The 23,262-nt window shown below is 33.9% G+C and overlaps 1 pseudogene; it reads right to left on the bottom strand.

Moving 5' to 3' along the window:
• Positions 1–4,042: 4,042 nt before the first annotated feature.
• LOC147343937 (olfactory receptor 10AG1-like) lies at positions 4,043–4,942 on the bottom strand (annotated as a pseudogene).
• Positions 4,943–23,262: the final 18,320 nt, after the last annotated feature.

A 23,262-nucleotide genomic window follows, 5' to 3' on the forward strand; every position in this document is an offset into this window, starting at 1 on the left:
GAATGGCTGCAATCCAAAAGTCTACAAACAATAAATGCTGGAGATTATGTGGAGAAAAGGGAACCCTCTTACACTGTTGGTGGGAATGCAAACTAGTACAGCCACTATGGAGAACAGTGTGGAGATTCCTTAAAAAACTGGAAATAGAACTGCCATACGACCCAGCAATCCCACTGCTGGGCATACATACTGAGGAAACCAGAATTGAAAGAGACACGTGTACTCCATTGTTCATCGCAGCACTGTTTATAATAGCCAGGACATGGAAGCAACCTAGATGTCCATCAACAGATGAATGGATAAGAAAGCTGTGGTACATATACACAATGGAGTATTACTCAGCCATTAAAAAGAATACATTTGAATCAGTTCTAATGAGGTGGATGAAACTGGAGCCTATTATACAGAGTGAAGTAAGCCAGAAAGAAAAACACTAATACAATATACTAATGCATATATATGGAATTTAGAAAGATGGTAACAATAACCCGGTATACGAGACAGCAAAAGAGACACAGATATATAGAACAGTCTTTTGGACTCTGTGGGAGAGGGAGAGGGTGGGATGATTTGGGAGAATGGCATCAAAACATCTATACTATCATATATGAAATGAGTCGCCAGTCCAAGTTCGATGCACGATACTGGATGTTTGGGGCTGGTGCACTGGGACGACCCAGAGGGGTGGTACGGGGAGGAAGGAGGAGGGTTCAGGATGGGGAACACGTGTATACCTGTGGCGGATTCATGTTGATATAGGGCAAAACCAATACAATATTGTAAAGTAATAAAAAATAAAATTAAAAAAAATTTTTTTAAAGTTCACTTTCTGTTTTGTGGGATAATTTTATTAGAAAATCATTCTAGTTTGATACATGTTTTATCCAGTTCTTTAAAGATGTGATCTGTTCTTCTGACCTAAATAGTTTCCAAATTGAATTCTGCATCAAACAAATCTCTCCCATTGTTATGGTATGTATTTCCTCCTGGTTACTTCTAGTTTTATCTTTTTTTTTTTTAAGTGTGTGTGCCTGAAGGAGATATGTTTTGGGCTCTCTACCACATATCGCTGATGTCTTTATCAATCACTGCCTGAATTCTGCACTATTATAGTAAGGCATGCTATCCAGTAAAGTAAATCCTCTCATTTTACTGTTCTTCAGGAGTGCCTTGGTGATAATTGCTTGTCTTTATATACACAATTTAGAATCAGCCTAAGTCACACACACACTCCCCTGTACATCACCTCACCCACCCATACACCAAAGGAATTTTACTTTACTTCATGGAATTTCTGTATCATTGAATTGAATTATACTAGGGAAAAGTGACATCTTTTAAATATTGAGTTTTCCAGTACATAAAAGTGTTATTGCAATCCATTTATTTCCTTATTTTAAATTTCTCTCAAATTATTTTCTAGTTTACTAAATAAACTTCCTGCAAGGTTTTCATTTCCATTACTTTTAAAATTTTCATATCTTAGTTCCTATTTAAATAGTATTTTCAATGTCTACTTATTTTTGCTTTTCTATGTGGAAATAAGGGCTTTCCAGGTGGTCCTAGTGGTAAAGAACCTGCCTGCCAATGCAAGAGACATAACAGATGTGGGTTCCACCCCTAGATCAGGAGGATCCCCTGGAGAAGGAAATGGCTACCCTCTCCAGTATTCTTGCCTGTAGAATTCCATGGACAGAGGAGCTAGGCAGGCTATACAGTCCATAGGGTCACAGAGAATTGGACATGACTGAAGCGACTTAGCATGCACACACATATGAAAATGATTTGTGTTTGTTGATTCTGTATCCACTACACATGTTGAATTCATTTATTATGTCTAATAACTTCATTATAGATTATTAAATATTTTCCACATATTCATATATAACCTCTTCCAACAAATAGGTTAATAAAACCCTGGTGGCTCAGATGGTAAAGAATCTGCCTGCAATGTGGGAGAATCAAGCTTGATCCCATTGGGAAGATCTCCTGGAGAAGGAAATGGCTACCCTCTCCAGTATTCTTGCCTGGAGAGTTCCATGGACAGAGGAGCCTTGCAGGATACAGTCAATAGAGTCACAAAGAGTCAGACATGATTGAGTGACTAACACTTTACAATGTTCACATATGCATTTTATTCTCTCTCTCTCTCTTTTTTCCCCCACTGTATAGGCTAGAATCTCTACTAAAATGTTGAATACAAACTAAGAGAAAAATCCCTTTCCTTGGTTCAAATTACAGGAGGACATGTTTTAATATATTTTTATTTAATTTTGTTTGTTAGTCCTACTGTAGATATATATTTTTAAAAATTACTTTAGTGTCATCCTTTACTGAAAGCATTCTTTAACTTCTTATTTCCCAAACTAAGTTAAATACCATTCTAATATCACAAGTTCAATGTGGATCACTTTACTATATGATTTATCTTATAATTTTATGCTAAATTACTTTATTATTTATCTAATAATAGTTTGTCCCTCTAGAATATGAAATTTAAGTGAAAACTGGGTTTTTCTTCTCTGTAATGCATCACTGTAACTACACAATATAGTTATGTGAAGCTTTTTTAGATATGAAAACAAAATCAGTCACCATATGAATTCTCTTTAGTGATGATAGCCAATGCTATATGGAAGAGAACAACCATGCAGCTGATCCCTGCCACAATACTGGACAATGCATGTGATCCAATCAAATTATATTATTATAAACCATAAATTTTGGGTATAATTTGTTGTGCAGCAACAGAATATTGAAACAGAGGACTTCAAAATGGCTACAAAACCAACTTTTATATTTTACTTCCTTTAGTATTCTCAATGGGTAATTTGTAATAGCCACAGATGTCATCTGTTACTGTCATCTGCATATTATCTCCTCTGAAATGATTGCTATAATTTTGGTGTGCCTTTTAGATCTCTTTTTTGATGACATGATACCTACTCAAAGAAGAGAACTAGCTGATAGATGAATTATGGTCTTATGAAAAATAATTTAAACACATAATATAATAAGAGAAAGACAGATTTAAAAAGAAAAAAAAAAAAAAAAAACCTTCCTCAGATTGCATCACTTCCCAATCAGTTTGACTGAAAATGATCCAGTGTACTGTCCATAGTTCAATTCTTTCCATTTGAAGAAATACAAGATCTTTTTAATAGTAATTTCTTTTAGTTTAATATAGTGATTCTGTCTTATCAAGTATAATCCTTTACAACCAGGAAGACTTGGGAAAATAATGCATTTTTATTTTAATTTCAATTATATAATCACCAAAAGAATTTTTTTTTTTTTTTTTAAAGCAAGAGATCTTAGAGAATGGTTAACACTATATGGGCAGAAAAGGATTGATTTCCATACATCTTATATCTCTGAACAGCAAACATGAATTCATATTTTTTGCATTAGTAAAAATTAAGTTAACAAATTATCAAGATGCTAGTAGCATGATTTGGCTACATAAAACATATCTACAGAGAAGAATTCAGAAAGAAGCAAAGGGTAAAAATTCATTGCCACACTACAAAAATTTAAGGGTCATTATGCAGTTTTATATTTAATCTTTACAGAAGGATCAAATTGAAGTCATTGAAAGGTAAAATGTCTAAAGTTAAAAACACATAGATATTTAACAACTGTCCCCCAAACTTTTGCCATCTGTATTATCTAAAAACATCATGAAAAGGCGGGGGGTGGGGGAAGTGCATGATAGTTATATGAACAGGAAAGTACAAAAATATCTATGGTTTTAAGGGAAAAGGTAAGTAAGTGATACTATATTTTCTTTTAAAATTGCAAATCACCAGTAAATTTGTGGACTGAATATAATATCGCCTAAATACATAGTTTCTTATCAGCAAGACACCATAATATAATCCTGATATTTTAAAAATCCAGCATAAAACAATAAGGCCAGGAATGAATGAATATAATATATCTATTAATCATGTGGAAAGAGCAACCTATTTCTGATTATACAATGGCAAAATTAAATAGGAAAACAGAAAATGAGTTTAAATCAAGCAGCTAATGCTTTAAATTAAGGTAGCAGTTTTCTCAAGGCTGTCAAGACATCCTTGTTTCTCAGTGTGTATATCAGGGTGTTAAACATCAGGGTGATAGTGTTATAGAAAAATGAGAGAAATTTGTCTGTTCTGAAGAATTTCTGGATTTAGGTCGTAAATATGTAACGATTGCAGATCCAAGTAATAAAGTCACAACCATGACATGAGATGAGCAGGTGGAGAAAGCCTTTGCTCTTCCTGTTGCCAATGGCAACTTCAGGATGGTGAAGGTGATTCTACTGTAGGAGCCAAGAATCAGCAGAAAAGGGACCATGACAAAAAGCACAGAAACCGTAAAGACCAACATCTCGTTCAGAATATTGTCCCCACAGGCCAGCTTCAGTACTGGGGGGATGTCACAGAAGTAATGATTGATTTGGTTGGACCTACAAAAGGACAGAGAGAAAATCTGGCACGTCTGCCCTACCTGAATTGGAATTCTAGTGACTCAGCAGGCAGCCACCAGCTGGACATGGGCCTTGTGGTTCATGACCAGAGGATAGTGCAGGGGGCTACAAATGGACTCATAGTGATCATAGGTCATCACTGTAAGAAGCAGGCACTCTATGTTTCCAAATATAAGGACAAAATTCATCTGTGTTGCACAAACAAGCAAAGAAATATGTCTTTTCTGAGTCCAGAGGTTTATGAGCATTCTAGGAAGAGTGGCAGACACATAACAGATTTCCAAGAAGGAAAAATTACTGAGGAAAAATACATGGGAGTCTGGAGAGTCTGGTCTGTTTCTGCTTATGAGAATAATGATGCCCTTTCCCACCAGAGTTATCACAGAGATAAACAGAAACATCACAAAAAGAAATATTTGAGTTGGGAACTTCAGAAAATCCCAAAAGAACAAATTCCATCATTGAAGTGAGATTCACATTTGCTAGATATTTTTGAGGTTCCATATGTGAAAATAGTACAATTAGACATTTATCTTTTTGTTTTGTAATTCTATAAATTAAAGGGATTTAGAGGAATCATTAATAATACATAAGATTTCTATTCTCTATTAATGTCTAGTATTTTATATCCTGGACTCAACACAACTGTGGTCTAATGGAGACTATGTATGCTAAATTCTAAATATAAAAGCATAAGTTGCATTTTAAGGTTTAACTTGAAATAAAAGTGATCATTTTGAATCTGTTTGTGTTCAGAGCAAAATCTATCCATTTTACTTATAATAAAAAAGCAAAATTCTAAAGTAGAAATATTTGCATCCCACTTTCTCAGTGGTAAGGCACCACCAAATTCTGTAACATATTTTTAAGGAATTTCCAAAGTCTTCCATTGGAACTTTCTCAAGCATAAAGCATGCCTTTCCTTCCATATTCTTCAATGATAGCTCTTACTTCTTGTGTGCATACTATATTTGACACCAATCTGGCTGCCTTTATCTACTAAAATAAGCAACATAGCCAACAGGCATTATAAAGCAGGAACTTTCATTTATCTTTTACAAGGATGCAGCTTATGTTTGACAGTGTTCTTGACTTATTGGTTGTTTAAGTAATAATGACAAACTTGAAGGAATTACACTGATGATATGATTTCTGAAACTCTGCCTGGTATATTTATTCTCAAATACCTAATGATGTGTCAGGGGTCACTTTCATTTAAAAATTATCATGCTAATAATATATCTAAGATGCAGCACATGAAAATTAAAACTGAAAAGTGTAATTTATTTAAAATATGGCTAATACACAGTTGTCAAAAGTATCAAAACCAGATAATATGTATATTTTAGCTAGTAGATAGGTGAGCAAGTATAGTTTCAGTTCAGTTCAGTTTGGTTCAGTCACTCATTCGTCTCTGACTCTTTGCGACCACATTAATCGCAGTACACCAGGCCTACCTGTCCATCACCAACTCCCAGAGTTCACTCAAACTCACATCCATCCAGTCAGTGATGCCATCCAGCCATCTCATCACTGACGTCCCCTTCTTCTCCTGACCCCAATCCCTCCAAGCATCAGTCTTTTTCAATGAGTCAACTCTTCATATATATATATATATATATAATAATTATAATCTTAAAATTATATAATTATATATTTAATAATTATAATATATTTGATATTATGATATATGTAGATTACAATATTATATAATTATATAATAATATTATAACATATAATATTATATTTATATATATTATATATGTACATATTTTATATGTACATATTGATATTTATATATTATATACAAATATATATTGAATATAATAATATATAATATATATTAGAATATATAATATAATATTTAATATATAAAATTATATATAATATAAAATATATGATAATATATTATATATATATGATATATTATATACATAATAATATATGATATATAACATACATTTTAATTATATAATATGTAATATATCAGTTTAGTTCAGTCTCTCAGCCGTGTCCGACTCTTTGCGACCCCATGAATATCAGCACACCAGGCCTCTTTGTCCATCACCAACTCCCGGAGTTCACTCAGACTCACATCCATCGAGTCAGTGATGCCATCCAGCCATCTCATCCTCTGTCGTCCACTTCTCCTCCTGCCCCCAATCTTTCCCAGCATCAGAGTCTTTTCCAATGAGTCAACACTTCGCATGAGGTGGCCAAAGTACTGGAGTTACAGCTTTAACATCATTCCTTCCAAAGAAATCCCAAGGCTGATCTCCTTCAGAATGGACTGGTTGGATCTCCTTGCAGTCCAAGGGACTCTCAAGAGTCTTCTCCAACACCACAGTCCAAAAGCATCAATTCTTTGGAGTTCAGTCTTCTACAGAGTCCAACTCTCACATCCATACATGACCACAGGAAAAACCATAGCCTTGACTAGCCAGACCTTTGTTGGCAAAGTAATGTCTCTGCTTTTCAATATGCTATCTAGGTTGGTCATAACTTTTCTTCCAAGGAGTAAGCGTCTTTTAATTTCATGGCTGCAGTCACCGTCTGCAGTGATTTTGGAACCCCAAAAAATAAAGTCTGACACTTTTGAAATTGTTTCCCCATCTATTTCTCATGAAGTGATGGGACCAGATGCCATGATCTTTGTTTTCTGAAAGTTGAGCTTTAAGCCAACTTTTTCACTCTCCTCTTTTACTTTCATCAAGAGGCTTTTAGTTCCTCTTCACTTTCTGCCATAAGGCTAGAGTCATCTGCATGTCTGAGGTTACTGATATTTCTCCTGGCAATCTTGATTCCAGCTTGTGTTTCTTCCAGTCCAGCGTTTCTCATGATGTACTCTGCATAGAAGTTAAATAAGCAGGGTGACAATATATAACCTTGATGAACTCCTTTTCCTATTTGGAACCAGTCTGTTGTTCCATGTCCAGTTCTAACTGTTGCTTCCTGACCTGCATACAGAGTTCTCAAGAGGCAGGTCAGGTGGTCTGGTATTCCAATCTCTTTCAGAATTTCTCACAATTTATTGTGATCCACACAATCAAAGGCTTTGGCATAGTCAAAAAAGCAGAAATAGATGTTTCTCTGGAACTCTCTTGCTTTTTCCATGATCCAGCAGATGTTGGCAATTTGATCTCTGATTCCTCTGCCTTTTCTAAAACCAGCTTGAACATCAGGAGGTTTACAGTTCACATATTGCTGAAGCCTGGCTTGGAGAATTTTGAGCATTACTTTACTAGTGTGTGAGATGAGTGTAATTGTGTGGTAGTTTGAGCATTCTTTGGCATTGCCTTTCTTTGGGATTGGAATGAAAACTGACCTTTTCCAGTCCTGTGGCCACTGCTGAGTTTTCCAAATTTGCTGGCATATTGAGTGAGGCACTTTCTTTTTTTTTTTTTTTTTCTTTTTTAAGGCTTCAAAATTTTTTTTTTCTTTTTTTAGAATTTTATTTTACTTTTTTAAATTTTATTTCATTTTTAAACTTTACAATATTGTATTGGTTTTGCCAAATATCAAAATGAATCTGCCACAGGTATACCTGTGTTCCCCATTCTGAACCCTCCTCCCTCCTCCCTCCCCATACCATCTCTCTGGGTCGTCCCAGTGCACCAGGCCCAAGCATCCAGTATCGTGCATCAAACCTGGACTGGCGACTCGTTCCATATATGATATTATACGTATTTCAATGCCATTCTCCCAAATCATCCCACCCTCTCCCTCTCCCACAGAGTCCAAAAGACTGTTCTATACATCTGTGTCTCTTTTGCTGTCTCGTATACTGGGTTATTGTTACCATCTTTCTAAATTCCATATATATGCGTTAATATTGCTGTTTTTCTTCTGGCTTACTTCACTCTTTATAATAGGCTCCAGTTTCATCCACCTCATTAGAACTGATTCAAATATATTTTTTTAATGGCTGAGAAATACTCCATTGTGTATATGTACCACAGCTTTCTTATCCGTTCATCTATTGATGGACATCTAGGTTGCTTCCATGTCCTGGCTATTATAAACAGTGCTGCGATGAACATTGAGGTACATGTGTCTCTTTCAATTCTGGTTTCCTCAGTATGTATGCCCAGCAGTGGGATTACTGGATCATAAGGCAGTTCTATTTCCAGTTTTTTAAGGAATCTCCACACTGTTCTCCATAGTGGCTGTACTAGTTTGCATTCCCACCAACAATGTAAGAGGGTTTCCTTTTCTCCACACCCTCTCCAGCATTTATTGCTTGTAGACTTTTGGATCGCAGTCATTCTGACTGGCGTGAAATGGTACCTCATAGTGGTTTCACAGCATCATCTTTCAGGATTTGAAATAGCTTAACTGGAGTTCCATCACCTCCACTAGCTTTGTTCGTAGTGATGCTTTCCAAGGCCCACTTGACTTCACATTCCAGGATGTCTGGCTCTAGGTCAGTGATCACACCATCATGATTATCTGGGACATGAAGATCTTTTTTGTACAGTTCTTCTGTGTATTCTTTCCACCTCTTTTTGATGTCTTCTGCTTCTGTTAGGTCCATACCTTTTCTGTCCTTTATTGAGCCCATCTTTGCATGAAATGTTCCCTTGGTATCTCTAATTTTCTTGAAGAGATCTCTAGTCTTTCCCATTCCATTGTTTTCCTCTATTTCTTTGCACTGATTGCTGAGGAAGGCTTTCTTATCTCTTCTTGCTATTCTTTGGAACTCTGCATTCAGATGCTTATATCTTTCCTTTGCTCCTTTGCTTGTCACTTATCTTCTTTTCACAGCTATTTGTAAGGCCTCCCCAGACAGCCATTTTGCTTTTTTGCATTTCTTTTCTATGGGGATGATCTTGATCCCTGTCTCCTGTACATTGTCACAAACCTCATTCCATAGTTCATCAGGCACTCTATCTATCAAATCTAGTCCCTTAAATCTATTTCTCACTTCCACTGTATAGTCATAAGGGATTTGATTTAGGTCATACCTGAATGGTCTAGTGGTTTTCCCTACTTTCTTCAATTGAAGTCTGAATTTGGCAATAAGGAGTTCATGGTCTGAGCCACAGTCAGCTCCTGGTCTTGTTTTTGCTGACTGTATACAGCTTCTCCATCTTTGGCTGCAAAGAATACAATCAGTCTGATTTCGGTGTTGACCATCTGGTGATGTCCATGTGTAGAGTCTTCTCTTTGTTGTTGGAATAGGGTGCTTGCTAGGACCAGTGCATTTTCTTGGCGAAACTCTGCTAGTCTTTGCCCTGCTTCATTCCGTATTCCAAGGCCAAATTTGCCTGTTACTCCAGATGTTTCTTGACTTCCTACTTTTGCATTGCAGTCCCCTATAATGAAAAGGACATCTTTTTTGGGTGTTAGTTCTAAAAGGTCTTGTAGGTCTTCATAGAACCGTTCAACTTCAGCTTCTTCAGTGTTACTGGTTGGGGTATAGACTTGGATTACTGTGGTATTGAATGGTTTGCCTTGGAAATGAACAGAGATCATTCTGTCTTTTTTGAGAATGCATCCAAGTACTGCATTATGGACTCTTTTGTTGACCATGATGGCTACTCCGTTTCCTCTGAGGGATTGTGTCCGCAGTAGTAGATATAATGTTCATCTGAGTTAAATTCACCCATTCCAGTCCATTTGAGTTTGCTGATTCCTAGAATGTCTACATTCACTCTTGCCATCTCTTTGTTTGACCACTTCCTATTTGCCTTGATTCATGGACCTGACATTCCCGGTTCCTATGAAATATTGCTCTTTACAGCATCAGACCTTGCTTCTATCACCAGTAACATCCACAGCTGGATATTGTTTTTGCTTTGGCTCCATCCCTTCACTCTTTCTGGAGTTATTTCTCCACTGATCTCCAGTAGCATATTGGGCACCTATTGACCTGGGGAGTTCCTCTTTCAGTATCCTATCATTTTGCCTTTTCATACTGTTCATGGGGTTCTCAAGGCAAGAATACTGAAGTGGTTTGCCATTCCCTTCTCCAGTGGACCACATTCTGTCAGATCTCTCCACCATGACCCACCCGTCCTGGGTTGCCCTACGGGCATGGCTTAGTTTCATTGAGTTAGACAAGGCTGTGGTCCTAGTGTGATTAAATTGACTATTTTTCTGTGAGTATGGTTTCAGTGTGTCTGCCCTTAGTGTGATCTAATTGTTTCCAACACAGACGAGACTTCAAACCTAAATTACCATAGCTTGGTTTTATCTACAAAAATCCATCCCATAATTGTGGGAGATTTTTTCCTCCTTTGCTGAAACTTTTCTTGTTGCTCTGATTGAGCTGGAGTAATAGAAAAAAGCTCAAATTTATGGTCAGAGTCAGAGCAGGCATAATTAATTGGCCCAGTGAGGGGATCCCATCTAGTAATATCACAGTAACCTGAATATGACTATAATTTTTTTTAAAAGTAAATTTTCTCAGGGCCAACCAGTTAGTCTTGTAGTAGAGAAATTTAACAAGGGAACCCAGAACTAGACACAGGTAATTGGCCACAAACCCAACAATTGAATTGATTTCTAAAACTAACATAGAATCAGGCCTATGATAGAAAAGCATTTGATTTATATGTAGAGGTCTAAAAAGTCAAGAAAACATAAATGATCATACAAATCAGGTCCAACAACTTGGGCAAGCTGTCTACCTCTGATGTAGTCATCTTCTCGTCCTGATATAGTGTAATTTCACCTGCTTTACCATCAATTTAAGGTGAGATTAGGTCAGCTCTCTTCTCTATAGACCAATCCACTATAGGGGCCGATCAGGGCACTCTGGCCAGTTGTCCACGTCAGGAAGAGATCAGGGACAAAAGTGTCACAATTGTGGTCACTGGGTCTGGTCCATTGGCAGGCAAGCTGGCCCCTGAGTACCAGGAGTGGTCAGGATGTCATTCTCTGTGAAGAAGAGTCTCTGCGAGAGTCACCATTTGTTGCAGGAAGGTGGACACTTCCATATATATATATATGTAAATATTATATACATATTTTCTGTCATATTGAGTGCATATATATAATTATATTATTAGAATATATATAAATATATATGTATAATATATATATAAAATATATTATATAGATATATACTATCTATATATAAATAACATATATAATTATATATAATATACAATCATTATATTTAATATATTTATTACTATATTATAAATATTATATATATAATATTATATATATAATATTAAATATACATATAAATCATATATTGTATATTATATATTATACAATATATACAAAACAATGTATTATACTATAATATATTATAATACACATATGAATTTTTAAAATATTAATTTTATAAATTATAAATATGAATTTTTATAAACATTTTTAATTATACATATTATAATAATATATTATAATATGTTATTTTAATGTTATAAGATACATATTATTATATATTATATTATACATGAAATATAAGTAATATTATATATATTGTAATGTATAATATATATGTTATACATATTATATATAATATGATATATATTACATTATATATACATAATATATATTAAACATTTTATAAATATTAATTTTATAAATTACATATATTAATAACTATATTATTAAGTTATAATTATATTATATATTTCATATTATATATTATATAATATGTATAATATATATCATATTATAATATTATATACATAATATTATGTATAAAATATATCATATATGTCTCATATATATATTTATACATATAATATATATAAAATATATTATAGGTAGATAATATATACAATATATATAATATAACAATATATAATATATAATATTTATAATTTTAAAAATATAAATATAATAAAAATATATTTATATATAATATAAATTTGATATAATATATAATGTTAAATATATACTTAATATGCATTTAATATATATTTAATATAAAATATATAATATATAATAAGTATAGTAAAACATAATATATAGAATATATAATTGTATATATTATATTTTTATATATATTCTATATATTATATTTAATATATATTATATATGTGTGTATATCAGAAATATTATATTATATCATATATATTATATATATGTATATATATTTTATAAATATATTGCATATATTATATATATATGTATATTTTTATATATAATATATTGTACAAATAATATATATCTAATATAATATAATATATACTATATAATAGTATATAATACATAATATATAATATATATAATATACTATACTATATAGTATATTACATCTATATTATATAATATACATAATTATACATATATAATTATATATTATATTATATTATATTATTTAATTATATTATATTATAATTTACTTTATTATATATATTATATAATATATTATTTTATATTATATGTTAATATAATATATATATATTATATGTTATAATATATAAGGCAGTTCTATTTCCAGTTTTTTAAGGAATCTCCACACTGTTATCCATAGTGGCTGTACTAGTTTGCATTCCCACCAACAGTGTAAGAGGGTTCCCTTTTCTCCACACCCTCTCCAGCATTTATTATTTGTAGACTTTTGAATCGCAGCCATTCTGACTGGCGTGAAATGGTACCTCATAGTGGTTTTGATTTGCACCAGAAGGGAAAGGGACACGTGTACCCCAATGTTCATTGCAGCACTGTTTATAATAGCCAGGACATGAAAGCAACCTAGATGTCCATCAGCAGATAAACGGATAAGAAAGCTATGGTACATATACACAATGGAATATTACTCAGCCATTAAAAAGAAAACATTTGAATCAGTTCTAATGAGATGGATGAAACTGGAGCCTATTATACAGAGTGAAGTAAGCCAGAAGGAAAAACACCAATACAGTATAATAATGCATATATATGGAATTTAGAAAGATGGTAACAATAAGCCTGTGTATGAGACAGCAAAAGGGACACTGATGTATAGAAAAGTCTTTTGGACTCTGTGCGAGAGGGAGAGGGTGGGAGGATTTGGGAGAATGGCATTGAAACATGTAAAATATCATGTATGAAACGAGATGCCAGTCCAGGTTCAGTGCACCATACTGGATGCTTGGGGCTAGTGCACTGGGACGACCCAGAGGGATGGTATGGGGAGGGAGGAGGGTTCAGGGTGGGGAACACATGTATACCTGTGATGGATTCATTTTGATATTTGGCAAAACTAATACAATTATGTAAAGTTTAAAAATAAAAAAAAATTTAAAAAAATAAATAAATAAACACCATAGCAAGTTAGAGAAAAAAAAATATATATATATATATAATGTATATTATATATAACATTAACATATAGTATAGATTTATATATTATATATATTAAAGATTTAATTACATATAATTATATATTTATAATATATCATTATATAATATATAATGTATAATGATATATATTATATATATAATATTATTATATATGTATAATATAGTGCATATTGTATATTGAATAACTTATAAATTATATAATATTATTGTATAATATATATGATTAATATATGATTAAAATATAATGATTAATTATATTAAACATTATAATATGTATTATATAATTATGATTATATAATATATATGGTTAATGCATGATTATAATATCTATGATTAATATATGATTGTGTAATATATCATTATATAATTATATCATTGTATAATCATTATGATACTATAATATATCATTATATAATATATAATGATATATGTGTAGTATATCGGAGAAGGCAATGGCAACCCACTCCAGTACTCTTGCCTGGAAAATCCCATGGATGGAGGAGCCTGGTAGGCTGCAGTCCATGTGATCGCTACGAGTTGGACAGGACTGAGCGACTTCACTTTCACTTTTCACTTTCATGCATTGGAGAAGGAAGTGGCAACCCACTCCAGTGTTCTTGCCTGGAGAATCCCAGGGACTGGGGAACCTGGTGGGCTGCCATCTATGGGGTCGCACAGAGTCGGAGAGGACTAAAGTGACTTAGCTTCAGCAGCAGCAGTATAGTATATAATATATATTATATATATATATCATTATATATATTATAATTATGTATTTTATATATAATAATATATAATATTACAATATAATATATATGATATATATCATATATATTATATAATATATAATATAATTATAATATAATATAACAATAATATATAATATATAGTCTATGTAATATATAATATATGTAATTTTTATATATCATGTAATGTAACTTTATATAATATATATTCTTATATTCATAATATATAATATTGTATATATAATATACTATATATGTGATAATAATATATATTATTATATGTATAATATGTATTATATTATAATGTATATGTATGTTATATGTACATATATATTATATGTAAATAATATATATTATGTATATTATATGTATAATTTTATAATATATATTGTATATAATAAATATTATATATAACTGATAATAAATTAGAATATATTATATAGTATATATGATTATATAATATTATATATTATATATGTTGTATATATTCATATATTATGTGTATAATCATATATCATATATCATGATCATGTATAATTTTATATATATCATATATCATATATATATCACATATCATATATATTTTATCACCTATCATATTTATGTATCATATAGTATAATCATATACATAATATATATTCTTTTTTATATATTATATAGAACATATAATATATATAATATATTATATAGGTTATATTATAATATATTATATATTATTTATATATTATATTATATTATATATAATTTTAATTATGTTATAATATATAATATTATATAATATTAATTATATTATATAATAATATCTAATATATTATATTTTAATATATTATATGTAGTATAATATTATTATGCATATTATTATATACAATATTATTATATTATATATAATACATTATATTTATATTATTTCATTATTCATTATTTCATTTTTTATTATTATTTTTCATTATTCAAAGCATTTATTTTTCTTAAAAATGGTTGTTCCTTTAATTCCCCAGTACTTGCAACTGTATGAACTAGACTGCTTTATATTTATTTCAGTTCAGTCTCTCAGTCATGTCCGAGTCTTTGCAACCCCATGGACTGCAGCACGCCAGGCTTTCCTGCCTATCACCAATTCCTGGAGCCTGCTCAAACTCATGTCCATTGTCAGTGATGCCATCCAACCACCTCATCTTCTGTGGTCCCCTTCTCCTCCTGCCTTCAGTCTTTCCCAGCTTCATGGTCTTTTCTAATATGTCGATTCTTCGCTTCTGGTGTCTAAAGTATGTTACAGGGAATTAATAGCTCCTGCTCCTTTAAAGTCTCAATTATGGGTTTTAACCCTTTCTTAACCTCAGGTTTCAGTGGGTACTGCTTCTTATGTGGAAATAAGTGTGGTTCTTTGAGCTTGACAGCTACAGGAATAGCATTTTGTGCTCGACCCACAGATTTTCCATCAGCCCATACTCTAGTATTTACATTTTATTCAATTAAAGGGAGAGAAAGGGAAGGCTCCATATTCATGATAACTGAGGCATGGACCTTGCTCAGTATATTCCTCCCCAAAAGGGGTGAGGGAGACTCTGGCACAATCAGAAACTCATGTGAAAATAGCACCAAATCCCAGTCACAACTGACAGAAACACTGAACTAATACATTTTGGCTCTTCCAGACAGTCCGGATATGGAAGTGGATAGGGAAGAAAGTTGACCAGGGGCTTCAGTAAGCATGGAGTAAGTTGCGCCAGTATCTACAAAGAAATCGATGGATTGGCCCCCCACAGTTATTAATACCTGGGGTTCCTCAGGTGTAATTAGAATGGGAGCTTGTGTGCGGACCTCCAGACACCTTCAGTCCAGATTGTCTTGAGAGTCCAACCCTTGAAACCTACACCTCTGGGGGCAGTCTCTCGTCCAGTGTGGTCCTTTGCAGACCTGACATGGAGCCAGGGGCAGCTTAGATGCCTGAGGGCAATCCCGCTTGAGATGTCCCTCCTTTCCACAGTAATAGCAAGCCTAACCCTTTTCACCTGGGTCCCTCTGGGCATTTTTCTCAGGCTGTTTAAGAATATTTTTCATAGCCATTGTGAAGGCTTCCACCTGTTCCTTTGTGTTTTTCTGCCTTTCTTTCTTTTCCTCATATTCCCTACCGTAATACACTGTCTGAAGCAGTTGTAACAGAGTATCTAAAGACTGATTTGATCCATACGCCCATTTTAATAGCTTACAGCAGATATCTGGAGCTGACTGAGTGAGAAATCTATCCTTTAAGATCACTTTTCCCTCTTCAATTTTAGGATCAATCTAAAGGGCTGTGAAGGGCTTCTCTCAGTCTATCTAGAAATTTACCAGGAGCTTCCTTCTCCTCCTGTTCTGTGTCTGCCAATTTGCCATAGTTTAAAGGCTTAGCACGCTCCTGCCTGAGTCCTTCAAGAATACATCTGACAAAATGACTATGATCCCATCTTCCTTTAGCTGTGTTATAGTCCCAGTCTAGTTCTGTAGTTGGGGCTGCCTGATTCTCAGTGGGGAGGGCAGTTATCTCATCCTCTCTCTTCCCTTCTGATTCATTACCAAACCATTCATCTCCATACACAACCGCTTTTCCCAAAACTCGAGTCTTTGTGTTAGGACTCAGCATTTGTCCCAAGATATACATCGCATCCTTCCAAGTAAGGTCATAAAGCAGAGTAACACCTTTAAAAGCTCAAATATATTTTTCTGGGTCTTCTAAATAGTCTCCCAGATCCTCCTCGATTTTTTGTATTTCTTGATAAGAAAAGGGCTTATTAACTCTCATAGACTGATTATTTCTCCCAGTGGGTGCTTCATGAAGAGGCAACAGCTTGTGTGGCTGTTCCTCAGTCTCTCTGGCTGCTTTGTGCATATGATCCCAGGGATAGATTGGAGAAATCTGCTTTTCTTTATCTCTTTGTCTCCTGCACTCCATCTCCTCTAGCAAAGTAGGGGGACAGGAGGGAGCTGAAGGTGTCACACCCAAATCTATACCCTTAGGACATAAGTCTGACATATTTCGCAGAGAGAAAAAGGGCAACACATATACTACTATAAAACTGAGATGTTCCTTCCAAGCATCACCACACCAGTGTAAGAGCCTCCTAAGTGTCACCACACCAGTATAATAGTCTCCTCTGGTCCACTAAGAGCCAGCATTACCAAAGGAAAAAAAAAAATCCATTGTAGTTCCAATCTGAGTAGCCTTTAACCTTAGAGATGCTCTTGGAGCTAGAGCTCCATCTAGCTTCCAAACTTCCCATGTCTAGCAAGGCTAGGCACTTCCTGACTACCAATCCAAGTCTGGGACCTAAGTCATAGTACACAGTAACAGCATAGATCACAAGTCCCTTGAAAGTCTATGATCTGACAGATTGGGTTAGTACTTCTAATTCCTGAGGAGTTATGAAATGGTTAAAGAGACCAAAAAGTTTGACAGAGAAAGGAGTGTTCAGTCCACATGCTTTGCCCATTTCTGGTCGGTCCCCAAAGGAGACATTGGGTGCCTCTTGGCATTGGCAGGTCGGTATAAACTCCCAACAGGTTTCTGCCATAAGCCCTATGAGGTTGCTGTGGAACCACAGAGCAGGGCTCCCCACTTGCTTCGTAGAGGGCATCTCATTCATTCACACAAGCACACCATAGAGTTAGTAAAGTACAGCAGAAAACATGTTCGCTAGGACAACAAAGAACAAGAGCTCCAAGCATCCTTACCTTGCCCTGAAGAATCCCAGACAAGCCCCCAAGATGAAAGGTTGTTGCTGGACCACGGAAAATAGACCGGGATTCTTGGCTTCCAGAGGAGAAGAATTCAATCTGGGGCCAGAGACAAGGCTTGATCACTCAGAGCTTTGTGTAATAAAGTTTTATTAAGGTATAAAGGAGATAGAGAAAGCTTTTGACATAGGCATCAGAAAGGGGTAGAAAGAGTACCCCCTTGCTAGTGTTAGCCATGGTGTTATATACTCTCTAATTAGTTATTACAGTGAGTCAAAAGAATGTCTGGAAGTTGTAAAGACCTCACTATACTTACTCCCATAATTTACACCTTAACAGGATTAGCCAGAAGGTTTTTTCCAGAGACTGTCTTCAAACAGGATACATTATTGTTATATAATCCTAAGGAATGTAGCGGGACAAAAAAAGTTTGTCCTTTCTTCCTCCTTGAGAATTCCAGACCCCTCTCTCCTTGGGGATCCCTAGACTTCTTATCAACCTGCCTAGGAAATGACTCTCTCATAATAAGCCTTCATTTTGATGTTGTCATTGACTTTTTACTTTTTTCCATAGCTATCTGTTTCCTTCAAAATAGGAGTTTTGTAATTCTTTATCCAAATTTCTCTAGTGTTTTCAGTAGGAACAATGGCTTGCTGTAACCCTGTATGTCACAAACAGAAATGAAAGTTACTTCTTTGTTTAAAAGTTCCTAATTATATTCAAGTTGATTTTACTTCATAAAATATTGTTTTTATATACTTTATAATCCCTTCTGTCAATAATCTTATTCATTTATTATGAATAATATATATATATATTTATTATATATATATATATATAATATATAATATATTTATTAATATATCTCCTCTATAAACTGCCAGTGAATTTATCTCTTTATCCCTTTACCCCTTTGTAGTGTAGCACTTTAAAATTTAAATATCTACAGTAATCTTTATTTAATGATAATGAAGTCTATAATAGGTACTTTCATATTATTTCATTATGTAAACATTTACAAAATTTTCAGAGTAGTAGCACGTTATATTCCCAAGTAGAGAAAACTGGATTTCAGAGTAATTAAATCATCAACCCAATGACATAGCTATTAAACGTCAGAGCTTGTTCCTCTATATCATTAGATGTCATTCCAATTCTGTGCATATTTTTCTTCTGCTGAGAGAACATTTTACACCAGAGGCCAGAGTGCATTCATATAATCATTTTAACTTTGTTGTTCATTGCTCTAGAATCAAGCATTTTTCTTCATCACTAAGAAGAGGGGAAAAAAAAAATCTTGTTACTTTTCTATCCCAGAAGAGAATTAGTGTTTTTTGTCCCTGAGATATCCCTAAAGATTTCAAGAGCCAGAGAATCTGGTATAAGAGTCCAAATGCTTAATACTCATATCATATTTTGACTGAGTGTACAGTTCATTTTCACAGGTAATATGAAAGGATTTTCATTGATTACAAAATATTTTAGAAGCGATAACCTTGAACCTCATACTAGATTCTATGCCTTAATATTTAACTCTTAGATAAATTTTTCTAGTTAATTCAGAATTGAATTAAGCATTGAGTGAGGAAATTTATGAGAACATAGTAGGGGAAATAAGAAAGACTCCCTAAATTGTTTTAGTTTCCTAGATGGAAGAAAGCAGTCAGAATAAGGGTATAAGTAAATGGTTATACTTAAACTTTAGGAAAATTATTAAATGGAAAGAAAATTATTTATTAACCAGCCATTGAGTATACATCATTTGAAGATCATTATTTTTTCTCATGAAGGGATATAAATTAATTTTAAATTTATTTCACTAGTTAGCTGATTGACCTAGAAGCTACAGCAATATTTTTCTTTCATTTTATTTTCATAGTCTACTTAAGCTTGACTAAAAAAAAAAAAAGATTCAAGCACATGACAGCAAAAGAGACACTCATGTATAGATCAGTCTTATGGACTCTGTGGGAGTGGGGAGATTTGGGAGAATGGCATTGAAACATGTATGAAATGAGTCGCCAGTCCAGGTTCGATGCACGATACTGGATGCTTGGGGCTGGTGCACTGGCACGACCCAGAGGGAGGGTATGGGGAGGGGGGAGGAGGGAGGAGGGTTCAGGATGGGAAACACATGTATACCTGTGGTGGATTCATTTCGATGTTTGGCAAAACTAATACAATATTTTAAAGTTTAAAAATAAAATTAAATTTAAAAAAAAAGAAATCACTTTGGAGAAATTAAAATAAAAAAAAAAGAATGTTAATGTATTTCTAGGGCATAGAAATTCCAGAATTGTGGCATGTTACAATTAGATTGCGATATGTTGATGGTAATAGCATGGGGTCTGACAACAGAGAAATTTGTATTTCAGCCTTGGTGCCTCTAGCAATTCAGTGTGTGAACTTACTCAGTTCATAGGTCTAGCTGTTCTTCAATTGTCTAATCTATAAGAGAATTCTCATTTATTTGGTTGCAGGTTGCTATGTAGATTGCACAGAATATTGTATGTACCATTTCTAACCTCTTGTAGCCATCTTATGATTTGTGGTAGCTGTTAACACAGCTTTGTTTTTCTCCAACTCAGTGTTTATAATATTATTCATATCATGAGTGTCTATTATTGTGTGTTTTCCACCTGTTTGTGAGTTGAAGAACTCATTTGATTTAGCTTTTCAGAATGATGATACTTTGTCCAAAACGGGGGACCCATCTTCCTAGACTCTTTCTCTCAAAGTGGAATCAAGCTAGATGCAAAAACAATTAGTTCTAATCTCCTTAATTAGTGGACAGAATCGCCTGTTTGAAGAGCACCCTGGATGAAGTAAATGACCCCATACTTTTTGTCTGTGTGTACTAAGTCATGTCTGACTCCTTGCCACTCCATGGACTGATCCACTAGGCTCCTCTGTCCATGGAATTTTCCAGGCAAGAGTAATGCGTTGGACTGCCATTCCCCTCCCCAGGGTTTCTTCATGATCCAAGGATCAAACCCACATCTCCTGCATTGGCAGATGGATTCTTTACCACTGGTACCACCTGGGAAACACTTTTTGTCTATCATTCCTCATTTCTCTACATTGAAATAGGTAATTGCACTAATGACTCATGACTAAGAATAGCATATACCTTCATTCATAATCCACCTTTTGTTCCTATGGCTGATTCATGTTGAAGTTTGACAGAAAACAACAAAATTCTGCAAAGCAAATATCCTTCAATTAAAGAATAATTTTTTTAAGAAAAGAAATGGAGTCCAAAAAGATAGATCGGAGATATAAAAGTGTATGAGCAAGTTGTAAAGGAAAATATTATCAGGATATTTAAGTAAACATACTATTATTTTATTGATATGCCCCACATCAGAATGCAATAGAAGAGAATTTTGAAGATGGTTGATAGTGTTAAATATTGGAATTCAGTTAGTTTAATTTCATGAGAATGACATTTTAATTTATATTGAGTGTCACGTAACACATAAGCTTAACTAAAAGAAGAGCTACTTAGATTTTGGTTTGGAGTCCATTCATTATCCAATGCTTTGACAAAAATTTGATTTCCTAACTCCTATTTATTTATAACTGCCCCTTCAAGTTAAGAAAAATTTGAAACAAATTATAGTCATATTTAATATGTATGCATCCTTCACATATAATTAATACTTTAATAAAACATTTTAATGCATCTCATAAATAAGAACTCTGTTGTCATAACATGTTCATGTAATTAAACAAAATATGTACCAAAATTTTGATCAATTTTATTCTCTCATTTGAAGGATTAAGTTGCTTTTGCTAAATTACATTAGGGGCTAACTCTGAGATTGTATATGTTCTTTCAAGAGTAATATGTGAGTTCTTTGAATTAATAAAAAGATAAACATTTGATTTAATTATATGTTATATTTATACCATATATATTTATCTAAGAATTAAGATTTTCCTTTTTGATTTGGCAACTCCATTATTGAAAAATTATTTATTCTGTGTATTAAGCAAAATTTCTGAATGTTGAGATTAAAGCCAATTTTTTCACTCTCCACTTTCACTCTCATCAAGAGGCTTTTGAATTCCTCTTCACTTTCTGCCATAAGGGTGGTGTCATCTGCATATCTGATGCTACTGATATTTCTCCTGGCTATCTTGATTCCAGCTTGTGCTTCCTCCAGCTCAGCGTTTCTCATGATTTACTCTGCATATAAGTTAAATAAACAGGGTGACAATATACAGCCTTGACATACTCCTTTTCCTATCTGGAAACAGTCTGTTTTTCCATGTCCAGTTCTAACTGTTGCTTCCTGATCAGCATACAGGTTTCTCAAGAGGCAGGTCAGGTGGTCTGGTATTCCCATCTCTTTCAGAATTTTCCACAGTTTATTGTGATCCACATAGTCAAAGGCTTTGGCATAGTCAATAAAGAAGAAATAGATGTTTTTCTGGAACGCTCTTGCTTTTTCCATGATCCAGCAGATGTTGGCAATTTGATCTCTGATTCCTCTGCCTTTTCTAAAACCAGCTTGAACATCAGGAAGTTCATGGTTCACATATTGCTGAAGCCTGGCTTGGAGAATTTTGAGCATTACTTTACTAGCGTGTGAGATGAGTCCCATCACTTCATGGGAAATAGATGGGGAAACAGTGGAAACAGTGTCAGACTTTATTTTTTAGGCTCCAAAATCACTGCAAATGGTGACTGCAGCCATGAAATTAAAAGACGCTTACTCATTGGAAGGAAAGTTATGACCAACCTAGATAGCATATTGAAAAGCAGAGACATTACTTTGTTCATCTAGTCAAGGCTATGGTGTTTCCTGTGATCATGTATGGATGTGAGAGTTGGACTGTGAAGAAGGCTGAGTGCTGAAGAATTGACGCCTTTGAACTGTGGTGTTGGAGAAGACTCCTGAGAGTCCCTTGGACTGCAAGGAGATACAACCAGTCCATTCTGAAGGAGATCAGCCCTGGGATTTCTTTGGAAGGAATGATGCTAAAGCTGAAACTCCAGTACTTTGGCCACCTCATGCGAAGAGTTGACTCATTGGAAAAGACTCTGATGCTGGGAGGGATTGGGGACAG

This window comes from Bos grunniens, chromosome 26, assembly GCF_055505025.1.
Source record: "Bos grunniens cultivar Pamir isolate PY7600 chromosome 26, Bosgru_T2T1.0, whole genome shotgun sequence".
Taxonomy (NCBI): domain Eukaryota; kingdom Metazoa; phylum Chordata; class Mammalia; order Artiodactyla; family Bovidae; genus Bos; species Bos grunniens.